The sequence below is a fragment of the Onychostruthus taczanowskii genome, unplaced genomic scaffold (genome assembly GCF_017590055.1).
Source record: "Onychostruthus taczanowskii isolate IOZ18803 unplaced genomic scaffold, ASM1759005v1 scaffold1, whole genome shotgun sequence".
Classification (NCBI taxonomy): Eukaryota; Metazoa; Chordata; class Aves; order Passeriformes; family Passeridae; genus Onychostruthus; species Onychostruthus taczanowskii.
Window position 1 is genome coordinate 32,795,528 of NW_024496525.1, and position 26,694 is coordinate 32,822,221.

General features: G+C 42.7%; 1 protein-coding gene across 2 annotated transcripts in view; it reads right to left on the reverse strand.

Moving 5' to 3' along the window:
* The window catches only part of AHNAK2 (AHNAK nucleoprotein 2), a 60,566-nt gene that overhangs the window by 13,916 nt on the left and 19,956 nt on the right, over positions 1–26,694 (reverse strand). Inside the window, exon 1 of one of the 2 annotated variants that reach the window (XM_041416933.1) lies at positions 24,379–24,780. The exons of the other annotated variant lie outside the window; for it this stretch is intronic. The gene's annotated coding sequence lies outside the window, so the exon portion shown is untranslated. Of the gene's footprint in view, positions 1–24,378; positions 24,781–26,694 lie in introns of those variants that run through there. 2 annotated transcript variants of the gene reach the window in all.

The window sequence follows — 26,694 nt, forward strand, 5'->3', positions numbered from 1 at the left end:
CAATTAATTGATTGAAATTCTCCATATTGAAACTTTTCCTCACTTCTGACAAAGGTCTTAAGAAGAGGAGAGTAAATATCATGAACTGTGACAGTACGAAGACACTGTTTTTTTAGTTTTTACAAGTACTGAGGGCAGGCAGAGATAAGGCGAAGGAGATGGGCTGTCTGAAAGTATGATTCTCTTGAAACACTTTAAATTGGGCACCAAATAATGAAAACAGCATGAATTAGAACATTTTCAGAGATCCAGGCTTAGCCAGTAGAGGACAGTGTGGCTGAATTCCCTAATGCACCAGCTATTCACACCCATGCCCAAGTCCTTGTCCCAATAACTATGTCTCTTTCCTGTCTCCATGCTTGTTTTTTCCAAGCCATCAGGCTGTCTAGCTCCCCAACATTCAGTTCTGCAACTGCCATTACTATACATAGCTTTGGCTCTCCTAAACAGATCCTCTGGCTTAAAAATATGCTCAAAAACCAGAGAAGAAAAAAAAAAAAAAACCTGACAAGAAGAACTGTGCCACTCATTGTCTGTTTTAAATGGAGAATCCTTGGGCTGGAACACAAGATTTCTGGACATTACACACTGTGTGTGCAGACAAGATGGCACGACTTAGTCATGTCTGCAATCACTGACTTACACACTTTGCCAAGCTCTTGTTAAAGAGGCTGGGATTTTGCTGGTCACTCCTCATAGATTTCTGATCTCCTAAGTTTACTTCTTCCTTGATTTTTTGAAGATGAAATTATATAGTACAGGCAAAGTTTTGCAAGAGTTATGCCCCAGTGATCAGTGATGCACTACTTTGTTAAGATGAAAGGAAATAGTGTGCTTCCAGTGGGAATATCCCCTAACAATCTGTGGGTCAGGCTTCCAAACTTGATAAAATAAAAGGCAATCCAATTAGCCATGTACAGCATCATAATCAGCTCTCCTGCAGTAGTCCAGCTCCAGGGAATTAGGATTAACCCAGAACACATCAGGACTGCCAGACCATTCCTCCTTTAGCCTTCACAGCACTAGTCCTGACACCTACAATGGACAATTCTAGCAAATTCTAGAAAATGGTCTTAATGCACATTTTAGCTCAGATTAATGACCTGCTCGAAATTTAGCTTGATTTCTTTTTCAAAAGCTCTGGCATTTGCAGTCTTCAGAAGCTCAAAAAAATTGAAAAAATAGCATAACCTTATTAAAAAATTTAGACATGGAGTTATGAACCTGATTTGAAGCATTTCTCCTTGAAAATTCTGGAATCCATTCATGAAGCACTTCACCAAATGTATTTTAATAAGCGTCATATGAGGAGAAGAGCTGCAGGATTGATGCTTGATTGTTTAATTTGCCTAGTGCTTCTTAAGATTCAGGTGCCAACAATAAATTTTATGGCTGTTACTAAAATTCCAAGAAACAGTAAGGACTTAGTCTTGTGGCATTGCCATATTTTTCACTTGGGAGAATCCCACCCACAAGCCCTGCAGTCCAGTAGAATGACTTAACAGAAAATTGCTTGGATTGCTGGAGTGTTTGCTCTTCAGTGCAGCACTCCAACATTAACTACAGCATTGATCCCTGGTGGCTGCCAATAATTTTGCTACTGGAAAAGAAACAGGAAAGAATCATCTGTAAGACTTCTTAGGGTGGTTCACTGCAGTTTTTCTTGTTTTACTCTGATGTAACTTCAGTGACACTTTAATTGTCTGGAACTGGAGCAATGCAAGTACAGCACCTCTCCTAAACTGCGATAGTAGCGCGTTTTCCTGAAAAAATCAACGAACATATTACTGTCCCCAGGGCTAACAGAGACGTGGGTGAGGCTGCATGGAGGGGCATCAGACACACGATGACCTTCCCTCCCAAAGCCTCACACTGAGACTTTTCCATCCACCCTGATTTCCCCAAACTCTGCCTAGGCTGCCCCTCTCTGATAGTTAACCCATGTCATAAAAGACTTCTTGTGCCCTTGATTCCTAATGTAAACTAAGATTTGCTTCTGATTATTTCCTGATTCAGAATACTTTCAAAAGAAATCTATAGAAGTGAAGCATTACAGAACATTTTCAGCAAAGCCTTCTTTCTGAGTAGAAAAGCCTGTGCCAATAAACTATGATTTATATGCATGTCATTCTCATGCCCTGAATAGTAGCAATGCCAACATTTTATAGATTTTAACTTTTTTTTATGGACCCTGGACAATCAATGCTTTGTTCAAAATGTTTTCATAAACAAGATGGAATTTACATCAGTGACTACTTCTAATAGCCACTGGACTGACTTCACAACAAGGGAATTTTTTGAAAGTAAGCAGTAGGAGTTATATAGGCTGGATCATTTTCATATCATATGACTGAAATGTGTATCTGCTTTTTGAAATGCAATTATTTAAAAATTATTTTATCTTTAGCCTAGCAACCCAGATGGACTGTTTGAACAAAACCAGAAGGAAAAACGTAAAAACAGATTATTTTTTTGGTATTCACATTCAGTGGGCAACAGTCTCCAAAATTACATTTGATACAATATAATGAATTTCAAGTATGACAGTGTCATTGAATTTAAATCAAATGTGCTTTAATGTATTGCATAAAGAGAAACCTAGTTTTAATTGGAACACTGCCATATAAAATTCCTGCAATCTGTATGCTTCAAAATTAAATAAAACAGTACATGAAAATACCAGAGATGTTAATAAAAGAAACAAAAATGTCTTTTGCTGATCATTCTAGCTTCCCTGCTCCCAGACTGTAGCCCTTTTTCTGCACTTCTTAGATTTGGGCTTTTTGATTTTTAAGATTTTGTACTAAAGTTATATTTGCATATGAATAGTGAATTTAACTGATCTGCTCTCATCTTTAAGCATATTACTTTTCCTTGCATCAACTTCAACATTACTTCAACACATAATTTCTCTTGACAGAAACCTGATCCATGATAAATATCTGTCCACAGGTGAGAACTTTTGTGCTTTGCTCACTCACTTATTGTTATTAACAATAACACACCCTATGCCTTTTCTTTATGCTTTGTCACAACCTATGCCTTTTCTTTACGAGGATTTTGGCATTTGCTAAGTACCATTTCTAAGCTGTGACAAGAAACTAACAGTTCTGTTTGTGCAGTGTTGTGGAAATAACTCTGAGTCCATAGCCAGTTAAAAAACTTGCACCTTGACATGCGGGCAAGGCTGGGACATGTTTAGATCAGGGCTTTTCTAACAGTGCAAAGCATGCTCTGGACACATAACCTCATTTGTGTCATTAATAAGGAGAAGGTGGAATGAATTTTTGCAAAACAAACAACAGCAGTAATAATTTAATGTCCTTGTCGTGGTTGGCACTGTGTTTGACACTCCAAAGAATTCATACGTGTAGGTCAGCAGTTTTCATCGTGCTCCTTCATGGGCTTATGTCTTGCTGTAAACAAAGCATGGCTGCTGTCAGGGACAGCTTCAGCTGGCTCCTGTACCAGACCTGTCCTCCTGCAGCCATCAGTCCCTGTACCTGCAGGTCTGTCTGTCCCTCTGCCTTCAGGCACCCTGTCACACAGGGCTGTTATTCCTCATGCATGAATGGCTGCTAACTGCTAATGCATTTCTCCAGAAAGTCTTCTGTTTTTAAAACCACATCCCTCTCTCCAGATGGATGGTGTGCCTGACTTTCCCCCCATAGCTTGTTCTCCCTCTCTTGCAGGTATCGCAATTACTGGGATTCCTTCTCCTCCCTCAGAGCTCTCACAGCTCCTGAGCAGTGCTGCCGTGAAATCCTGCAGCTCCTTCTGATTCACTTCTTAGAGTTGAAATAGGGAATACTTAGAATACTTAGAATATTTTAAATCGCAGGTCCCAGTTCAGGAAAGCACTTGATAACAGGAACACTATGCACATGCCTGACATTAATCTTGGCCTCTCAAGAGCACTTTTTCAGATAGGTAAGCTCACCTGACTTTCAAGCAAGTAATGCTGGAGGGAAATGATCCTGCAAGCATCAGCTGCAAAGATAAGAATCTGAAAGTGTCTGCAAATAAACCTTGCTATGCATGTGCTGTGTTCCTGAAGGAAGCTGCCGTGAGGTTTAAGCACGGTTATAGCACAGGCTCTTGCACAGTCTGTGCAGGCCCGACCGCGACCTCGAGAAGGTTTGTGGCATTTCCAGTAAACAGCTCCAGTGATGCTGAGGAAAACCACCAAAAAACAGCTCCAGTGATGGTGGGGAAAACCACCAGCAAAAAAAAAAAAAAAAAAAAAAAAAACCCCCAAAAAAAAAAAAAAAACCAAACAAAACAAAAAACAAACAAACAAAAAAAAAAAAACCCCAAGAGTTTCATCTTCTACAGAGATTTCCTTGTGCATTCCAGAGACCTAGATTCATTCCATTGTCCTGCTGCAAGATCCCACGGACTGAGTTACAGCAACTGCTGGGCAGGGCTCTGGGGCACGGCCGGAGCGCAGCAGGAATGCTCGGCTGTCACTCTGGGCAGGCTCCATGGCCACGGGGGATGCGGGCACTGTCACCGAGAGGGCTGCTGCCTCTCCCAGCCCTCCACGGCTGGAATGTCCTGTCACTTCACTTGAACCGCTGCCAGCGAGACAGCGGGGCACGCAGCAGCTCCACCTAGAAGAGCCAGCTCGTCAGGCCTGCACGGAGCGGCTGCCACAGTGAAAAAGCAGCAGTTCTGCCTCCAAAAAAAAGGTGTTAAAGGGAGCACCAGCACCGCCCCTTCAGTGCTTCCCCTCTGCTCTGTGCTGCCAGTGGGACCCTCCTCACCAAGCCCTGAAATTTCTGTGGGATGAAGACAAAGGACTGCTCTGTGGAATGAAGATAAAGATTTTGCTGCTGAAGGAGTTTAACAGGCCTCGTTATCAGCGGGATGCTATCAGAACCAGCTGGGCCGGTGCTCAAGCTACACTCCTGCCTTTGTTTTGCACTGGTTTGGCAATGCCCCTTGGCTGCACTCTGTCCCGGGGCTGCATACTTGTGCTGTGATGAATGCAGCTCAGACCTGGGAGTGAAAGCACGGCCACAGTCGTGCTAAAGGAGCAGCTACTCCCAAATAACCAACGTGTGTGAATAGTTTCCTTCCATTCAAGGCATGAACAAGATGTTTTGATTCATTGCCTTGGTATGTTAAGCTGCCCTTGTTCGCTGTTAGAGTACTTCATTAAAAGCCTTCAAATCATTTCATCTCAAAACCTTTTGAAGACATTATATATATGTGAGTTACAATCATGAGTCTCCTTGCCCAGCCAGAGGATTGTCCATGAAGTTAACACTTATTTTTATCAAAAGGAACAGTACTTTGCTCTGCAAAGTACATCCAAGCAGGGAAATGTCTCGGGAATTAAGGTTCCTTGCAGACCATACTGAGCTCTGTAGGATTTTATGGAGCATTTTCTACAGGTTGACTAATATCAGGAAAGATGTGTAAGAGCACTGGCAACTAAGAACTGATATAAACACTACCATAAAAAACAGAAACTAGCAACCCCCAGATGAAAAGAAGAGTGAATGGCTTTCCCATGAGTGTGTGTTTATTGATAAGCTCTGCCCACAGATGTAAAAGTATTAAAAGCATTCCCACTCACACTTCACAACAGGAGCAAAACTTTAAGAAGGCTGAAGAAAGAAGTTCTGGATTCTTAGAGTGGTCTACCTTTTCTCTGATGGTAAAGATAAACTTAATAGAAACCATAGAACAATTCAGCATGTGAAAATAAATCACTCTGGTGGGGCTCTGCACAGACCTTCTCAGTTTGAGTCATATTTTAACATGAAAAGCACAGGGGACTTTTTTTTCCAACTGTCAAACTGAAATTTTGCAGATCCTGAGTTAATGACTTTCATCTAGCTATCATCATTTATTGGTTACTTGGCTATATAGGAAGTGTAGTTTGGCCAGATCCACATAACTCTTCTGCTACAAGGAAAAAATATTAACTAAAGTATTTCATTAGTCTGATATTTCACCTCTTACTGAAACAGAATAACGTTTCCTACAAGTAACAGAGAATTTGAAAATAAGCTCTTAACCAAAGTTATTGCAAGAACATTAGAATAGAGTGATGTCCAAAAGAGACAGCAAAAGCAGACAGACAACTGTATTTGGCTCTCCTGGTCCATCCCTCCTCTTCCTACCTAAAACACGAGTGACAAGGATAAATGCTCATGGTACCCAGCAGGCAGCCAGAGGTTTGGTGCTGCTTCCCCTAGGCCATGGTTCTGTCTCAGAAGCACAAGTTTTGTATCATCCTCAGTTTTAGTCTGTTTGCATGGAGGGTAGGTGTGACTTCCTGCCCCATGTCTCTGTCTTGCATGTGCTAGGCAGGAGTTTTCCTCTCTCAGGTTTTATGTGGCAGAATGGGTTTCCAGTCTGTGCTTTACTTCCTGCATGAATTCATACAGTGCTTTCTTGCATAATATTATGATAATGGAATAACTGTGAATCAGAACTCTCTCTGATAATTATAAATTATGATTTTTCCAAGATTGCAGGGCCTGTTCTCACAAAGACTATAAGAGAAGGGAATCATTTTTTAGCAATTGTTGCTTTGTGTGCCCAAACTCCTGGACTGAACCATAATTGCTTACCACCCTTTTGGACAGAAAGTGAGTTAGCAATTCATAGACAAATAAAGCAATAAATACTGGTCTAATCCACTCTGATCCTCAACAGTTTTATCTCCTGGGACTCTCAAAAGTTTTATATCTTGGAATATACTGGTTTTACTTGCAATTGATTTGCTACTGTGCTGTAAATAGTTGAATGGATACCCAAATAAAATTTCCTGGAACGTCACTGCCCAGTGGATGATGTGAGTTTTAAGAAAGTTTTCAGGAACATGTTACAAATGAAGAGCTCTCACTTGCTTACCAGCTTCAGAAACCCTAGTGGGAACTACTCTGCAGCTATTTGGTTATCCAGTATATTGATTAGACATCTTGCAGTTTTCTCCCCTCTGAAAGAAACCCCTTCACCTATACAACAAACTAGACTTGGGAAGGAAATGCACAGCACATCTGCCTTCCTCTCAGAGCAAGGAGGTGATTCCTGCTGTCTTCCCTGCTGGACAGCAGTGAACTCAGCTCCTACCATGACTCTCCCAGAAGCACAGGCAGGTGGGTGCCTATTGCAGACAAGGCCCACAAGGATCACAAAAATTAACTTTGCCACATTCCTTCTCCTCTCTGATTCACCCTTCCAAGAATTCAGGCTTCTACTAGAGCAGATTGCCTGTTCCACTGCCAAAGCACAGCCCTGCTCAAATTTATAAATGAATCAAATGAATGCATTTATGGAAAATGATCTCTCTGCCTGCGTAGGCTTGATTGGCAGCCCTGAGACTCAATTTCTCTGGCCACAGAGTCAGTATTTCTTAAGAAGAAGTGGTTGTAACACCAAGCTGTCTCTTAAGGTAGCCCAGTACTGACACACTGAAAAAAGATGCTAATTCTCGGTGGTTTTCGTAGAAAGCACATTTGTTCTGTAAGAATATGTCTTAAGATAAGAACAGAGGAACTGCTAACATTTTGCAAAAAGCCCAAAGAAACTGATGCAGGCTTTTTATAAATGGCACTTACCACTCCAAATTAGAAACAGACATTTTAGCCCAAACTGCTAAAAATGCTCTTCAAACCCTTTGCTTAAAAAAATCCTCATCAGAATCAATGCTCAGTAAAAATGCTTGTATTTAGAGATAAATATAAACACATACATACGTACATAAAGAAAAAGAGTTTGTACTCTGATCCTTATGGCCTAAAGGTCCTTATGGTCTAGAAGACTTATTTCTCCTTACCCAGCTGATACAGTTCAGTGCACAATCAAGTGCCCAGATACAGCAATATTAATGGAGTGATGCTACTTTGGCCGTCGCTTTGGTATGCTGGGCACAGCCCCTCTCAAAACAGGAATGCAGAAAAAAACCTGGTAGTTTTCCCACAACCTTTTATGGGGGCTTTTATATAAATATCTGCCTTTGGAAACAGGTTTTCAGCTTGAGAGAAAATTCCCTGGGCAACTTGTTTGGATGTAAATCACCACAGAAGAAAATATTTTTTAAGCTTTTAAATTCCTTAATGTATATGTAATACAAGAGATACGGGATAAAGGTGACAGAAAATTATTATGGGAAAATATTTTACATCAAAGATAAAGTTAACAGTTCCCTCACTTTGTTAAGATAAAAATCTTTACTGTCAATAAACACTGACAGTAGCAAAATAGCATTTGGCACAGCTCACTTTTCCTTGTTTTTGTGTGGTAGGAGATTCTCTTTAAAATTAGAGAGAATTTCTGGATGCAGACTGTGGGTTTACAAAAGCGTAAAATCTCATTTACAGACAAACTAATCCATTGAGTCAGATAAATAAATAAATTAGCTTAGTTCTGCCCACATCAGTGTAATTCAAATCTGAATAAATGTACTATAAACTTGGGTTTAAGTCACAAAAAGGTCAGATTTCAAAATAATTTAATTGGTCACATACCAAATTCTTTTTGAAAATGTTGTCTCTTGATTTTTGCCCATTGGTTTTTACCTCTTTTTGGAACACCTTTCCCTAACAGCTGTATACCTTGCCCCAGTATTTTCTAAACATGTTGTTTGATACTTGTCTTCTTTTACAAATTAAATCTGTTAACTTAATCTTCATTGTTTGAAATTAGAAGTAATTATGTAAGACTGAAAAGCATTGGAATTTTAAGTGCATATTAATTTACAGAACGAAAAACTGATCTGACAAACTTTTTTCGCATTATATTTTTGAAAAAATAAAATTGAATCTTTGCATGTGGTTTTTAAATGGTTCAGTACTGATTTTCCATTCTGTACCTCCTACCACCCAAAAATAACAAATCAAAATGCTTGCTTAATAGATTAGAGGAAACACAGTTTAGTTAAGGAAGTAGATTTCAGTTTTAGGTTTCACAGACACTAGTGTAAACGACAGGGAGAAACCATTTCTTTCAAGACTCATTACTGCAGTTCTGGATTTCTTTCTGGTTAAAGACTGAAATAGCAAGAAAGTAACTACACTGTGGTTCATCCTTGTAGTAACTGGTGAATGAATTGAGATGGGTGAAGTTGTTTAAAGCACCAAGAGGACTATTTTTTGGATTTGATTACCAACCCTAATGCTGATTCATAACAGTTCCAAACACCCAGGGCTTCTCTGTAATACAAAAATAATGATATCTAATGGAAATGAGTAACTTTATCATAATGGTCTGTTCACACTCAGGTTAAGCATCTTGTAACTCAGTTAAAACAGGATACATTCTTTTTGGAGGCACATGGTATGGTTTTTCTTGATAAACAGCTGTGCTAAATTCAGACTAATTCATAAGGGAGAGTAAATTACATTTGGCTCAGCCAGCTCGAGAGCTCCACTGAAATAAAAGAGCTTTGTACCAATACAAAGTATAAGGAAAAGGAAGATCCTGGAGCTTCAGTTACAGTTTTTGAGATCTGCTCCAAGGTGGCTTCTTCAGAGTCATTTAAATCTGTGCAACAGGAGGACAATCCAGTGGCTTGTCCCCACTCTGAAGAATAGCAATGACCACCTTGATTTGTGGAAGTGGGAAGAGTCTGAGCAAAAGGAAAGAATGGGAGGCACCTGGAGATGCCCTTCAGTCCATCCGCAGGGTTTTCTGCACATCTTTGCGAAGAGTATTTTTAAATCAATGTGGTTTACTACCTATCTATCTTGTGCTGTCTTGCACCCTGCCTGGTGCAATGGCCCCATGAGGACTCTGCTGTCTGAGCAGTCGTTCAGCTCTCTGTGAGCTCTGTGGGCAGCAGAGAGATCACTGCCCTCTCCTAAGGAAGGTGGGTTTGCATTCCTTGCACTATGCAGAGCTTACAGTCAATAACGCCAGAAAAGGAGAATGACTGCTACCATGAAATTATCCTGTCTAAAACAAAAGGCTCCACCACCATCTTGCTGTGACATTTTTAAATACTGCAGTCCCAAAGTCCTCCATGGACTGAGATGTTAACAGGGTTTTAGCAGAGACTGAAATATTTGCTTTATATAGTGGTGTTGGGGCAGTGTTGACAGAATTCTGCAACTACACTGAGAGTAGAATTTGTTTCTTTCTTCATTGCAAATACTTGGAACACTACTTAATCCCACTTTGAGCACTTATGAAGAAGATCTGCTCCCATTCGACCAAAAGAGAGTAAAAGAAAAGCACTCTGCTGACCTTAAAAGACAAATACCCAGAGCCCTTCTTCTTTTCAGAGAAATCAAGTGCAGGGCTTGATGTAAAAGGAGACACATGAGAGAAGAGCAAAGACAAACCCAAACATAAGCCCAGAGTAAGTCAGAGAATCATAGAATTACTGAACGGTTTAGAAGGGACCTTAAAAGATTATCTCATTCCAACCCCCCTTCCACGGGCAGAGGCACCTTTCACTACACCAGGTTGCTCAAAGCCTCCTGAAGTCCTGTTAACTGAAAAACAGCTCCTTCTACACTTCTATATCAGGGAAATCTACTGTGGAAAAACTACCTCAAAAAGTTTTGAAAATACACCTGGGACAGGGTCTCAAGTGTGTAGGACCCAGATCCAACAACACTCAGCAAAGCAGAGAGTGAGGGTTAAATGTAGGATCTCCTGGGACATGTCCTTCTGCTAGGGGGTTGGTTAAGGAAAAAAACTGTTTTTGGAACACAACTTAGCCAATGCTAGGTCTTGCTCTTGATCCCTGAACTTCTAAAGCCAATTCTCAGAGGGCTCAAGCACACATGTGCAACGTACATGTTGCTGCAGGTTTATCCTCTGCAGCTGGAACCACTGACCCTGTGAACAACTTCTAGCCTGGTTGGTACAAGGAGGTTCTGATGGATTTGTTACTCTTATTCACTTGGGCAGGTGTGGATATTACAGCTATGTTACTTTGCACACCTCTGCAGCAGGGAAGGTCATGACCACTTCACACATATACCTTCAAAGAGAGGGATCTGAAAATCTATCTGAACAATTTCTAGGGAAGTTTAAGTTCTCCTTGCAGAGCAGTGCCAGCTCAGGGATACTGGAAAACACATTTTTCATGCATATGTTTTTTATTAAATGCAGCTGTCAAAACAGAGCAGGGCTCATGTTCCTGAAAAGGTGCAGGGATGAGAAGACAAATGGTTGGAATAAAGCAGGAATGTGCCTACTCTGCCTAGGCAAAAATCACCACTTCTGTAGAGCCTTCAGGGCAACCTTTAAACTAGCTGGCTCAGGGACTGGTGCTGTGGGATTTCAGTGCACGCCTTACAAACCCAACCAGATCCCCAGGGAAGCCAGGACTTGCTGCACCAGCCACTCCTCCTGTGCCCAGACCAGCTGGACAGACAGCAGCTCTGCACAAACTGCATCTTCCCAGTGCTGTGGAGGCACAGCCAGACAGGGACTGTCCTTACCAGTGCTCCCTCCCTGCAGACAATGTGTTCCAGGAGTGCTGGCAGTGCACTTACACCATCTACTGCAATCTGGTAACGCCCACCTCTAATAATTTTGCTGCAGTAGAATTATGGAGGTGAAAACAGCAAAGGCAAAGCAAGATTTTACTTTTTTTTATTATAATTTTCCTTTTATTCCATAGATATAGATTCAGATTTTAGCCTCTGATCTAAATTTGTGTCCTGAAGGTGTTCAGCTGAATTTATAACAGTGCAATAGCAGAATCTGGCCATGATCTTCAGACAACAACATCAGTTAAAAGACTTGCTTATTTCTCTATAATGTATTATTTGGGTTTTCTACGATGTTCCTATTCAACCAGGATTATAGTCTAAATACAATGCAGTTGTGTGGCAACAGTGTACCAGATAAATTCAGCTAACTCTGGGTAATATCACAAAAAAATATGTGTTTATAGCCTCATGCCAGTTTCTGACTAATGCTTTTGTTTGTTGCTATAGCAAACCACACATGAATCTGATAGCCAAAAGCATGTTTATGACTAACCTTAGCTCTCTGGGGATTGAAAATATGGAATAAAAAAATCCCTAAACCACAACACACAATGTGAGGAGAACATGATAGGAAACACCTTTTTTGGCACAAGTTACTATGAACATTAAAAGAGAAGAACATCATAAGTGGAAAACATTAGGAAATGGGAACTGTGGGAATAACTGCCTTTAACCCACAGCAATTCAAATCGAGCTTTCATTTCACATCACAAAGTTGTCTGTGCAGGACTGGAGAACTTTGCAGGAAGTCCTGGCTGCATGCTAAGAGATGGATTTAAGCCTCTGAAATCTGGAGAAGCTTTGTATCACACTTTAAAACACTCAGACCACTTTACTGGAGATAATTTTTACACCCTGCCTTGACACCTAGGACATGGGTATTCACTTAATTAATTTTTATTACCATTTATGCTTTAGTAGTTTCCAAGAGCCTGTCCCAAGACTGACACCTCATTATGCTGTACAAATACACAACGGAGAACAGTGCTGGCCCCAAAGGGCTTTCTGTTAAACTAACAGAGAGAGCCAAAGGGAAGGGGGCTGGACAGAGGGGGAGGCAGACACAGAGAGGTGATGTGACTGCATCACCCACCCAGGAGAGGTTGAACCCAGGTGTCTTGCACCCCAGTTCAACTGACTGATTCTAGTTGCCAAATATGTTACTGTGAGAAGAAGAATACATTATGTACCCTGCAGAGAAGAGAAAATCAATGCAGTTGAAGGGACACCTAAACTAGGACAGCTTACAACAAAGCTAGAGTACGTCAGGAAAAAATTAAACTCACGTTACCCTGTTATTCTTAATAACCTTTCTCCTTTATAGGTTAAAAAAATAAAGGGGAATATTGCAGTAGAATGTATACATCAGATCAGCCTCCATCAATGTTTTCTATTGATTTTAATAATCACTGTCTCTAGACTTGAATATTGCTTCTTTATTCTCAGATTTGTGCAGTGCATAAAGGCACATGATTACCACTATTCCTGACAAGTTCTTCCATCATCTGTATGATACTCAACAGAGTCTTGAGTTCCTGTACAACTTTGTGGAGAGATAAGTCTGCCTAAGCTCTCATGTTCCAGGTATTTCCAGAAGTTTTCATGAAAGACATCTTGACCCACCAGTAGGATCATAAGGACACAGCCATAAATGGAAGCTTACAAAAATCAGTGGGACTTACATGATACCTGCTGATCATCTAATGCCACAGGATCAAATCCTGAAGTATTGATATTTCATTCTGTGCCTACTCAAGCAAGGCATCACTTGGCCCCATTGAAACTCATACATGGCATGTCACACTGCATTCATCTTGTAATTCAGACTGTGATATGGGCTGAGGTCGGCTTTGATTTCATCTTGCAAAATCCAGCAGAGCACACATCACTGCTCGCAGCAATCACACCTGCCACCTTGTAAGAGTAAATGCTTTGGGGAAAAAATGCAAGCATTTTGTAGATTAGCCATGAGCTCCACTGGAGGGTACAGTGAGTAGCATGAAGACATCAGTGTTGTATAAAGTGAGAAACAAAGGCAAATAAGAGATAGGCAGGAATTTTCTGGGAATAGCCCAAGAATCACTGCTGGACTACAGTCGTGGTGGCATGCAGAGGGCCATATATGACTCTCTCTTGGCTTTCACATGCTTTTTCAGTTCTTCACATTTGGCAGAAAATGCATCTTACGAAAAAGAAAAGAAAAGAAAGCTGCCAGCCTTTTTTCCTCCACACTGAAAACCTGAAAACAGCTTTGGGTCCAGGAAGAACAAATACAGAGACCATTTAAAAACAGCCACTTCATTCTCTGTGATTTAGCCCCAAAGCAATTGCTCTTCCCTGGGAGTGGTGTAGAAAATGAAATAGAAGATCATAGATGGAGGTTGCCAACCCAGCTTCAGCTCCAAATTACTTTGTGATGTAGGAGGCACTGGTTACTGGCATTTATGGACACATGTTTCTGCAGGCATGGTGCTACTTCAGGATCATCTTTCCCTTTGGGTCTCAAAAAGGCACAGCTACCCCTTGCAGCCTCTGTCACACAGACAGCATTGCCTGGCACTTATTAATCTGCCAGCACATATTAAACTGCAGCATCTTGGTCATGGTCACCAAGGAAGTCCCTCCACCTGCCAAAAGCACCATGTGAAACTAGGTGAGCTCTCCCCACCTTGCAGAAAGTAAGACAGCAAAGTGAAAAAAAAATTATTTGCTCAAAGTCACAAAGTAAGTTGGCAGCAGAGCCAGCAATAAATACAACCCAGATGTCCTGGATTCCACCTCCTCCCTGCACCATGCTGCCTCTCTTAGCTGGAAGGAAATGTTTTACATTTACTCATCCCTCCTTTTCCTTTGTCAGTAGAAATTAAAGCAGGCATCTGACTGCCTAAGTCTTGAATACTCCAATGGTTTCCAAGGCTTGCAGTGAAGTCAGCCAAAATTTCTATTGAATCCAGCCCTAATGGACAACTAAAAGTGATTTCTTTGCCAAGTAGCCTATCAGTGCAAAACTCATTTAAGCACATACTACTTTTATATAGATACGCATTGTGCATACATGTATATTTATATTGTGATTTTGCAAAGAACCACTAATTACAAAACCACAGTTTTTGTTACTGTGATGGTTTTGGCTGAGGCAGAGTTAATTTTTTTCATAGTAGCTGGTATGGGGCTGTGTTTTGGATTTGTGCTGGAAACAGTGTTGATAATTCAGGGATGTTTTTGTTATTGCTGAGCAGTGCTTCCAGAGTCAAGGCTTTTTCTGCTCCTCACAGCAACCCCACCACTGAGCAGAGTGGGGGTGCAAAAGGAGCTGGGAGGGGACACAGCTGGGACAGCTGACCCCAACTGACCCAAAGGATATTCCAGACCATATGGCATCTGCTCAGCATATAGAGCTGGGGGAAGAAGAAGGAGGGGGAAAGACACATTCAGAGTCATGGCATTTGCCTTCCCCAGTGCCTGTGATAGAGTCGTGATTTCCTGGGGATGGCTGAACACCTGCCTGACAATGGGAAACAGTGAATTAATTCCTTGTTTTGCTCTGCTTTTGTGTGTGGATTTTGTTTTATCTATTAAACTGTTATTATCTCAGCCCATGAGTTTTTTCACTTTTCCTACTGTCCCTCCATTCCACTGAGGGAGGGAGTGAGTGAATGGCTCTGTGGGGCTGAGCTGACATCTGGGGTTAAACCATGACAGCAACTTAACCAAGCAGTGAATAAACTGAGCTATTACTATTAAAAAAAAAAAAAAAAAGCTACAGGATGCTTTTTCTAAGTATAAATTTAAGACATTAAGACAAGCCTCTATATCTTTTTATTTCATTGAAAGATAGGAAAGTCTGTCAGGATATTTCTTTCATTGAACCCACTCAGGTCTGCCAAAAGACTGATAGCTAATTAATGTTAACTTCCCATCAATTTATTTTGTGAGCAGCATGTCCAAATATTTAAAATTTGCTTATTTAACTATCTATGGTGTCTGTGTGGTAGGCCATGTTCATATATTTTCAAAAAGCAACGTAAATCTCATTCCAAAAGATCCTTACTGCTGTCAGCCCAAGGTAAGCCCATGTCTCTGAGCAGTTAAACACACTCTTACCTGCCTGTTTTCTCACCCTCAAGGTGAATGCCATTCCATTCTTCCTACCTGTCATCATACAAATCCAACTGGGATTGTAGGTATTGTGCTGCTGTTGCTATAACTCCACTTCCAACATACAGCTCTGTCTAATGAAGGTCCTTCAGGGGAGCTGGACAGAAGTTAAAAAGAAATACAGCTTTTCATGCTGCATCCTCCTCTTACCCAAATATTCAAGGGGCATGACAGTGGGAACAAAAACTTCAGCAGCTGCAGGTTGCCTAAAGCACTTAACTCCCTCATTTCTCTTGACTGGAAAACAAATGCCCTCCAGATTTTGCATCCAGGTCTCCTGTCAGAGAGCAGCAGACTCCTGCTTCTCTGCAGAAGAGCAGCTGGAGATCCACCCACAGCAAGGTCAAAGAGCTCATGGTCTTCTTAGATGCTCTTGTATCAGGTGCCTCCACCATGAGCACTCTGCATGCACCCACATGCTGCATCCACAGCTTTGCTCCAGCCAACAGGGCTTTACTGTGATAGACACTTTCTGAGATCTTCTAGACAATGAAGCAGACAAAAATGCACCTTGAAAAAGCCTTCCTTCTTTCTCTGTGGAACTGTTTCTGCTATTTCCTCATTACTGTCACCCCCATTTTGCTCAACTTGTGTGACACAAACCTTCTAAATCCTCCAAGGCACACCTGAGACTGTGTATCACCTAACACAGTGGGGACCTTAACCCGCCCTCAGACTGCAGCAGCAGTAAATGAAGAATAAGTCTTGACAAACATGGCTGGGTTGTGCCATTTTTGTGCAACAACAGTCAGTTTTACAGATTTGAGCCTGTGCTCCTTCCAGAGACACTGCTGCCTGCAAAGTCCCTGCGAAGCAGGAAGCTCTCACTCCTGCTCCTCAGAGCTATTGCAGCCAGGTCAAGGACATTGCTCCTTGCTGCAATCTGTCAGTGCTGATTTAGCAATTCCCTTGCATGCACAGGCTCTGGCTGTCCTTCCCCATGGTTCCAAATGTGTCTGAGAGCCAAAACCTTATTGCAGTCCATCTCTGTCTCCTCACAAGAGCAGAGTTATGGAGGAGTTGGCGTGGTCTGTTTGTGCTGGTATGACAGCCAGCTCCTGTTTTGGATTAGAGGATGATGGTTTTCCCTCCCCCTACATCCCTTACTGGGCATTTGAAAGAGGAGGATTTGTGGGGAGGGGAAACATTCATAATGGGGGTTTTCATAGCTCTTTTGCCCTCCCTTTGCTGTGGTGCAAATGAAAGCCCCAGGCCCGTGGGCTGTATCTGTGTGTGCTGTTATGGTGCCCAAACTTTGTCAGCCCAGCCATGAAACAACAGTGTGACAGTGCAGAGGTGTTCATGCAGCACCTGAGCTGTGCTGCAGCTCCCTGCACAGAGGACAGCTGGCAGAGGACCAGTTTCCAGTGCATATCACAACTTGGGGGATCATTGCAAAAGCGCCGCTTCCCCATCAAACGCCAGGGTGGAGATCTGCTGACTCCAATCCCCATCTTTCAGAGCAGGGCAGGGACTGAATGTGAACCAGCAATAAGCTCCAGACACACAGGAGGGCAAACAAATTAATGAAGCACAGTTGAGAATGATGGGGGCAGTGGTCAGCAGAAACATCCCAAACACACTGCAGGGTGTCTTGTTGCTGATGTGTAACACAGCTCTGGGGTACCAGCGTCTGACACAACTCCTACAAGGTGTTTCTCCTGGGCTGGAAACTGCTGTGGTTGCCCACACGGGATTTGGCTGCATGAGGCTGTCTCACCCACACTGGTTTTCACTGGCCTGTGGCTGGATGTGTCTGTGTGTGGCCCTGCTGGCTGCTTTTTCAGCACCCCTGAGAAACAATCCAAAATCACTGGTCTTCTTTCCATGCCATTTTCTTGTGTCCCTGCTCTGGGGTTGTCTTTGACTCCATGACTGCACCCCAGGGGTCTGCAGGCACCTTTGGGCAGCCTTGCTGAGGCAGCAGCCTGTGGTAGGGGGGATGTGCTGCGGGCTCCCCTGCTCCCATACCTGTCTTTTTGCCAAGGTATTTTCCCTCAACACTGCCTCTGCCAAGCAGACTGATCCCAGAGGTACCAGCTGCAAAGGACTTCAAGCTTGGCCTGTCACAACCTTCCTTCATGAGTGCTGTAAGAATTTAAACTTTTCGTCAGCAGAAAAAAAGCTCTAAAAGCTGATAACAAGAAATCAGATTTTTTCCACAGGTTTTCTTTCCCAAGCCATGGCATCACCTATGATCCACATCCAACAAGTTAATCTGACTCAGGTGCTTCACCCTCTCTGTTCCAGAGCACCTGCAGTGCCCCTGCTAGCACTGCACCATTTCCCTGCCTGCAACCACCCAACCTGCAGAACCACCACCCAACCCCTCTGCCCTGACATCTGCCTGCCACAGCCTTCCCTGCCCTGCACCAGGTACTGCCCTCCTGGAAAAGCCATGGCTCTATGTTGACAGAGAGGAACTGCAGCATTTTCCTAATCAAGGGAGAGGCAGTTCTGAAGCTGTGTGATAACATGCTCTGGAGTCCGTGGCTTGACTACAACACCATCTTACTGATGTGCAGTAACTGCTGCTGACACATGTAGCTGTTCATGCTGGCCCCAGAAAGACAAAACACTGCTGCCCTCCCAATATATTTCTGCTGCCAGATTCTCCCTAGCTAGTGCTGCTGAGATGCTGCCTGTCTGGGATGCTGTATTTTCCAATACCCTCTGAGCAGCCTGACTTCTGAACAGGGATGCCTCAGGCACCCACATGCCCTCCACACTCCTGGTCCTGCTGTGCTCAGCAGCAGCAGAAGGGAAATGATGATCCAGGTCTCTGGGAGGGGTCCCATGGCCTGGGACTGGCCATAGGATGGGATGTGAGTGGTTCTGTAGGACTGGGGCTGTTCATCCACGGTAGAAAAGCAGACAAAGTGAGAAAGGGAGAGAAGGAGGGGGAAGCACTGGGCAGAGTTCCAGGGAAAATGTTGCTGTGGACAGTTTGCTTGGGCTCCTCAGGGACTCCTGATGGCTGCTCTGATCTCCTCACCATGAGACTCGGGGATGATTTGTTGTCACATGCGCTGAGCACACTGTTTTCTTTCGAAGAAAAAAGCTGGTCTATTAAGGAGAGATTACATTCATGCTTGAGCTTATCTGAAAGTGCTAGGCTTATTCTTTGGGCTTTAAGGTTTATTTAGACTAAATCAGGTTTATATATTTGGTTGGTGAAGCATGCAATGTATACATTATAATTATGTAGGTAATGCACTAATCCCTGTGATGAGCTTTCCTGGCATAACCCAGTACAGTTATCCAAAAGCTTCTTTTTAATCTCTGAGGAAGGATAATTTTAAGAAGAAAAACATGATTTCTCCTGCTATCTCTATCCAAACCCTTTCATTCACAGATTGCTTTTAGACTGACTGAAGCAGTAGTTAAATCCACTGTGAACTTATAATCCAAATACAGATATAAGATCACAGTGCCATTACTAAATTTATTCCTTTCATAGCAGACCTGCGGGGGCCCTGCCTCCTTCCAGCTCTGTTGATCACTGGAATGTCCCCTCATAAATACCTGTGTGTGAAGAGTCTGTTTTACACCATTTACATAGTCAATAATTTTCTAGTCTGAGATGTGCCCCCAAAAGGATACTGAGAGCAAAACCTAAGAACACACTACCCATCACTGTTCATCGGAAGCCTGAGTAGCAAGATGGCATCACCATGATCCCAAGTGCTGCATGTAGTCATTCTCATGTGAAAATGCCCAGCTTGCCTCCAGAATGAGCTCTCACTCGCTCTTTAGGCACTGGGTTGGCTGAGATATTCATTCTGCAAACAATTTTTTTTTCTCATAATCAAGGCCATTATGTGAAAAAGTCAGTCTTAAGGAGTGTGAGGACACAGTTCATATAAAAATCAATGCAACCTTTCACTGAAGCATAAATCAGATCAGCTCTGACATATATGAAAATATTTGGGGAATGTTTAATGACATTTTTGTGTTCTTGTAAATTATTTGCTTTCGGTTGATTTTAGAAGCAGGAATAAGGGAAGGTCAGCTCATATCAGGAAACATCAGCAATTGAAACCACCAAGTTTCTCATCATAGTTTCACAGATCTTCATCTCTTATAGACCTTCCAATAAACTCACACACACAGAATCACAGGATCTTTAAATGTGGGAAAGACCTCCAAGATCATAAAGTCCAACCTTTCACCTAATACCACCATACTCCGTTTTCAAGCACATAAAAAAAAAAATCAAGCCAAATCTTTTTTACGCTTATCTGATCTCTGATCTGAGGGAGAGCTGCTAACTTCTTTGAGGCTCACCAAAACCTAACTAATCTCTAACTAATTTCCAAGATAATGATGCCTAGTCCCACTGAGCCATTTTTCCCCTTCAGAATACAATGCAATCATTAGTTAAAGCCACTCCTGCTGTGTGGAAAGTTACTATCCTCTTTGCTAACTTTAATAATTTTTGCTCCTGCATGCATATCCTTTGAGTTTCTTCTACTCAGGCAAAATTCCCATTCTGGAATTCACTCCTCCAAGTAATAGTGCTAAGGCATATTCTTTGGATTAAAAAAGAATGATGTGAGGAAAAGGAAAGAAAAGTTCCTGCACGTGTTTACTTGAGGAAAAAGTAGAACACTGTGCCTGGCTGACAGTCAAAGGTCCAGGAGCTGGAGTGAATCACACAGCAAGTAAATGAAGAGAGGACCTGCGGAAACCTGATGACATTTGCTTCCTATGGCTGGTATGGAGTATGGGAATCCTAGGAAAAGTGGACTAATAAAATGTGTGAGCTTTCAGGATGCACTTCAAGGAGGAATTTTTATATCTACAACAGTTTATTAGACTATTTAGCTAGGACTTGTGGAAATGGGAAGAAGTGCGTGCAGTTTGAAACCTTTGCTTTCCAGTGCTGGCTGGCTGAGGCTGCAAACACACCACTGTTCAAGGGGAGAGAACTGGGAGGTCAGTGAGCAGGTAAAAGGTATTTAAAATCAGAGGGCTGCATGGTTAAGAGCTGCTCCTCTGACTCTGTGAAAGTCAGGTACAGACCACTGCTATCAAAATCAAGTAGTGTTTGTTCTCTTAACTACAGAGAAGAAACAACATTTGCCCAGCAGTGAAGAGCAGTTCCTGTGGCTTTGGAGTCTCGAGCATTTATCAGCAAGCTTGGAAATCATCTAAACCTTATCTCCTTGTTCATGTTTCTCAAAAACAGATAATTCTGCCCCCTGAAGACACTGCTATCTTTATTAGGCAGATGAAGTAGACTTGGTGCCTGCTCTTCTTCAGGCACTTGCATTCCTGCTCCATGGAATTTTACTGGGATTTGGGCCATTACCATGGCCTGGGACTCCCTCCCTTGCAGAGCTGCTGTCCTTTACTGATAGGTCCTCTATCAATTATCTTGGCCTATTTATTACTTACATGCCATAGCTCCCTTAGCACATTTTGACTTGTTTCACTCTGAACTCACTATTTTCACTTGCCACTCTGGACTACACATTTGGTCATCCCCTTCTCTGACAGAAAACTGCAGACATTCTCTGCAATAAGTCAGCGGTTACTTTCAGGCATTTGGCTACCTATAATCCCCTTTCAGGAAGTAAACATGTTTGTAGGAAGTATTTAGTAGGTGAACAGCCCTCTCCTAGCCTGAGGTTTTGTTTTCTAATTTGAAATAATGAATTCCAGCCTTGACTCTGAAATCCGGAGTGAAATGAGCAAACATGTAGATTTAGCAAATTTTGCTTGGAGCACACATAACCCTCCCACACTGGGGCTAGGTACAGCTGTGGGTCATCCAAAGGACCCTCCCTGCCACAAGGATGTTGCCTTGATTCCTGCAGCATGTGGAGAGATGGCAAACTAGTTTTGGTCGGGTTTAATCCTAGCTCCACCAGGAGCTGAATCCCCTACATCGCTCAGTGCTGCTCCACCACTTGGCCGTGGAGGGAAAAGCCTGCTGGGATGTTACACCTAAGGGAAGCAGACAAGGCAGCAGCTGTTAGCTGGCGTTGTCAGGAAAACAGTTTGTTGGTGCACTGGGGGTCAGGGACATGGCAAACTGCCTGAGAGCAAGTGCTTGTCCTTGCTGGCTCTGCCTGTGCTGGTGCAGAGGGCCAGGCCCCCCATCACTCCTAACAAGGTTAATGGTGAGGCTTTTCTCAGCCTTAGTGGTTCAGATTGTACCTGCAATACAGAGCCCACAAACACAGAGAGAAGTTTCTCCAGAGGAGGAAACGCTGGGTTTTTTCAGGGCATATTTTGCTGTTTCCAAATATAAGCAACATTACGGAAGGCAAAAATAGCTAGATGTAAAAAATTAGATTGACTCTATTTACTCAAATATTTACTCAGGTTATAAGCTTTCACACCTTTCAAATACACTGCTTTGTATTCTAATTATTTCGGTCTCTGAATGTGATGAATCCTGGGAAAAAAATCTTATTCTAATCCCTCAGTGTTTTACACTTGTATAGGATGAACTTACTTCTTTGCCCAAGTAGAAAACTTGAGGAATAACAACAACCCAAATCTCTGAGTATATTTGGAGATTCAAACCTTCAAATCCACATTCCTGTGTCTCCATGTAAGGCACGACATCTCAGTAAGACCCTGATGCTCCCTCCTCTCACAGTGACAACGTTAAGTGAAATGCCCCTGAAGTTCATGGTGTGGCTTCCTGGAGAAAGGTGTGTCCAAGCACAGGGCACTGAACCCCCTGAAGTCAACAGGAGGTTAACTCAGACTGCAACTATTCCCAACAACCACGTGTTACAGACTGCTGGATTTTGTTTCAGTGATGAGCTTCAAGCACAGCCAAAAGTGAATAGAGGCACGTTGACCTCATAGTTTTGTGAATACAGACTGAGAGTCCAAGACAATTAAAAGCAGGGAATACGTGCCATCTCCAAACCCCTGGGCAGCCACTGCCAGGAGTTACCGCTGCCCCGTCCGACTGAAAAGACATTAACACCCGCTGCAGAGGAGCTTGGAAGGCAGCCATCCCCAATGGATTGCTTACGAGCACTGACTAGAGTCAAACTGACTTCAGTCAGAGATTTACACAAGCCTCATAATCTAATAGTAGAGTTTACTTTACGAGAGTGCCACACCAAAGATAGTAAAATGCAGTTTTAGCTAACAAATCTACATGCTTGCACAGAAAAGCTACAGCCATCATGGAGCATGTCAGCACTCAGAGTGCCTGGCGCAGATTTAGAGTTTTCAGTTTATTGCTGAAGAGTTATTGTTAACTCCATTGTTATAGACTTTCTGCAATTAAAAGTCTCAGTCACACATCATTTTTAAACATAGCTAATAAAACCCAATAAATCCTGAGATGTTAGAGGTTTTCCCGTGCCGTTAAACATCTGACTTTTTTTTTTTATGCTGGATTTTTGACCTATGTTAGGATAGATTTTGGAAGTAAATTGGCTGTTGTCAGCTGCTTTACTTCTGATTTGCTTAGATCTGCAAAATTTGTCATTTTTATTATAGTAAGAGTGAGGCAATACTTAGACCTTTTCCCTCATGCTTGCAACAGGTGATCATACAGCGTCTCTTACAAGTCATCTTCCAACCTTCTGTGCTCTTTGTGTCATAAATTATAAAGAATAATGGTTTTTGTTTGTTTGTTTTGTTTTAGCAATGACTTTTGGGCTTTTGTCCCATATGAGTAATGTTTTCTCTCTTTTCTATCAAAGCTTGGAGAGAATGGACTTTTCATTTTCTCTACAGGTTGTTACAGTTACAAGTTCTGACCATCTGTATTCACACCTTCAGAAAGGTATCAGGGTACATGGAGGAACCCAGACAGGTGGACAGAATAATTTTACCCTGTGTATTTCCCAGCACTTCATGAACTAGCCGCAGCAGCCTTGCAGTGAGCACTTCCAGGATCCAGCTTCTACTGACAAGGTTATGGATCTGCTTTTTGAATGCTTCAAGGTTAATCTTAGTCTCAAATTCCATGAACATTCAGAGATCCTAATGCCAAGTCAGTATATATATGTAGTGCAAATAGTATCTATTGAGATATAATATCCACACAAATAGTATTCCTCTTATAGGAGCAGAGATACTATAAAATCCAGACATATCTAGGATAAGAACAAATAACAGAAAACTCATACTCATCAGAATCAACCTCACTGTAAGAACATGGCTCTTTGCACCCTGAAATTCATTACAACTATTGGGACTGGCTCTTTGCACTACAAAAGAGTTTCACTATCTTTGAGATCGTCCCGATGGGTTAAGTATACAGACAGAGGAAGTAAGGAAAACAACATGCGTGATCTGGAATAGAGATTACTGAATGGAGGGGTGTGTACACACTAAGAACCAACATCCCTCTGAAAGCTTTGGGAGGCTTAGAGGCTTGAAACCCCCTATGTAGAAACGTGGATCAGAAACTTTTTATCAGGGTGAGCAGAGTTGTTCATCGCTGATCTCACCTCTTCCCATACACAAGAAAGGGGCCAAGTTTTACACCAGGTGAGATGCACCTTGGTTGAAGCTCTGGGCATACTTTTCCCCAGCAGTGTCATTTAACACACAACATCTTCAGGTTTCGCTTATCAAGTACAGCAGCTGGGAACACTGTGTCTTTAAAATTGTAAAGTTTCTGTACCAAAGGACACGAAATGCTCACACCCACATCTCTCTGCATTTTTCAAAGCCCATCATCTACTGCAAACTTTTGCAATCTGCACCAGAGATTTCATAGACAGAAAGAAAGAAAGAGAGACGTTTGGGTTTTAAGAAAAAAACTTACCAAAAATAACTGAAGTTCTCTAAAGTTGCCCTGAAGTTGAAATAGCCCAGAACACCCGTGCAGAGCCTGCCTTAAACTCTCTCTCACTCCCCCTCTCTCTCCAGCAATTGGAAGGAGGGCTGTGCTGAAATTCAGCAAACAATTTTCCTTCTATGTCGACCGGGGCGTTCCTCACGGGCAGAAAGGGGATGGCTGAGCCTGGGTGAGGCTCGCTGCTATCCCCAAGGCAAAGAGCACTGTCGCAGATTACACAGCCTGTGAAATCCAATCCCTTTCTCTACTCAGGCAACAGCTGTACGGCTTCAGCTGAGGCGGGAGCAGGGAATAGACCCTGGGCTTGGTGCTGGTCAGGATTTCCATGTCGGGGGACGCTGAGGAATGGGGGCACAGGGGTTTCCGTGAGCTCCGTGTCCTCTCCCAGCTTGCTGCCTGCAGCTGCAGGCACGGGCGCTCGCAGGGTGGAGATGCGGGGCAATTTCCGCGGGACTGGAAGTATATGGGATGTGGGCGCCCGAGCAAAACAAACATCTCTTTTCCTGAAATTCATTCCCAGCCTTGCTCCAGGACATAACTGGGTAATTAGCGTTGTAGGTATCGGTAAATTCTCATGCAGGCATGCACACACGCAGGATGCAGCCTGTCACAACAGCGCGGCTCAAACGCGATTCGAGTCTGTCCCAGTGTCCTCTCTAAGTTCGTTTTTCCTTGTCACTTTTAGTCAGCTGTTTGATTCTTTCCGAAAGCCCCCAGAAAGCTGAGCTGACAGTGCTTGCACCGAGGGAAGCGCTATGGTGGCTGGCAAGGTGACAGTGCCAGTGCTTAGCGCTGCCTTCAGCGTGTGCTGATACTCTGCACTTGAGGGAAGCTGCTAAACCCGGCAAAAACGGATTTATGATAATTCCCTCTCACCTGTTTCTATTCCACCCCATGTAAAGGATAGAAATTTGTAATACAGCTGATTCCTCTCTCCCCAAGGAATTCCACTGATCCTTTGACTCCCCCTCCCAGAAGCTTTAAGAAGTCACAGCAACAGATTTCAGCCCGGGTTTCCGTGTTTCACAGAAGCATCTGGCTGCTGGTTTGATTCTGTCAAACAGTGGTGAGGTGAGAGAAGGTGCAAAATACAAACAACACATGAGTAGCCCTGGGAGTGTCCTGCAATTGCTCCGGCTGCTGTGCCAACACCCAAGAGCAGGTAAAAAAACATTCCAGCCAAAGGAGAAGGGAAACCCCTATGTTTACAGAGCAGCCTGGTTTCGTGACCAGGCAGGTGCTGTGCTGGGGGGTTTTATGCTGTTGGTTCTGAATAGGTTTTGATACCTGAAATTCTACAGATGTTGGGTTTCTGGACCCAAGTTTGGAATGGGCTCACATGGTTTTCACAGAGGGTATTTAAAAATCTGAGAGGGAAAAGTGAGTGTGTATCTCTGATTCCATCCTATGTGGGTGCTTAACAGGCATTTTATGAAAACAGGGTCACACAACTACAGTATTTATAGTAAAGCCAATTATTTAACTTGTGCAATTAAAGTATATTGTTACATCTAATTATACATTATATATTAATTACAGATCATGGATATAACTTAATTTAGAAATACTATATGCAATTTTATCTAATTAATATATACAGTTTTTCAACACATGAACTGAATAACACTTCAGCAATTTTGTCTATTTATTATGCGATTCTATTGTATATCTATACAAAATAAATAATATATAATCACATATAATGTGTGATTATATATCTATAATCATATATAATTAATATAAATATGTTGTGAAGCAGTATGCAGTGCACATGCAACCTCTGCCATCTTGTGAGCATGGCATCCACATAAAGAATTAAAAGCAGTTGTTGGCTGTAGCCACTGCAAGGTGGTAAGGCTGTGAAGGAGGAAGATGAGGCAATGGGACAGTGTCAGCACAGGGGAAGTGAGAAGGTGGCACCTGAATTGTTGAAGGCCAGGCTGGGTGGGGTTTGGAGCAGCCTGACCTAGTGGAAGGTGTCCCTGCCCACGGCAGGGGCTTGGAGCTGGATGGTCTTTAAGGTCCCTTTCAACCCAAACCATTCCATGATTCTGTGTTTCAAGCAAGATGTCCTGCAGCTGCCTCAAGGATGGAGGTGCCAGAAGCAATGAAGGCTTCCTGAGGTGCAGTCAACAGCAGCAGAGTGAACTGAGCTGGCTGAGAATGGGAACAAGACCTTGCTAAGAGCTGGCTCAGGCTTGCTCTGCTGCCATCCCCATTTCTGTGCACTGTCTTTAGGACCATACCAAGGCCCAGCCTTTCTGAGCCACCTTACAACATCCT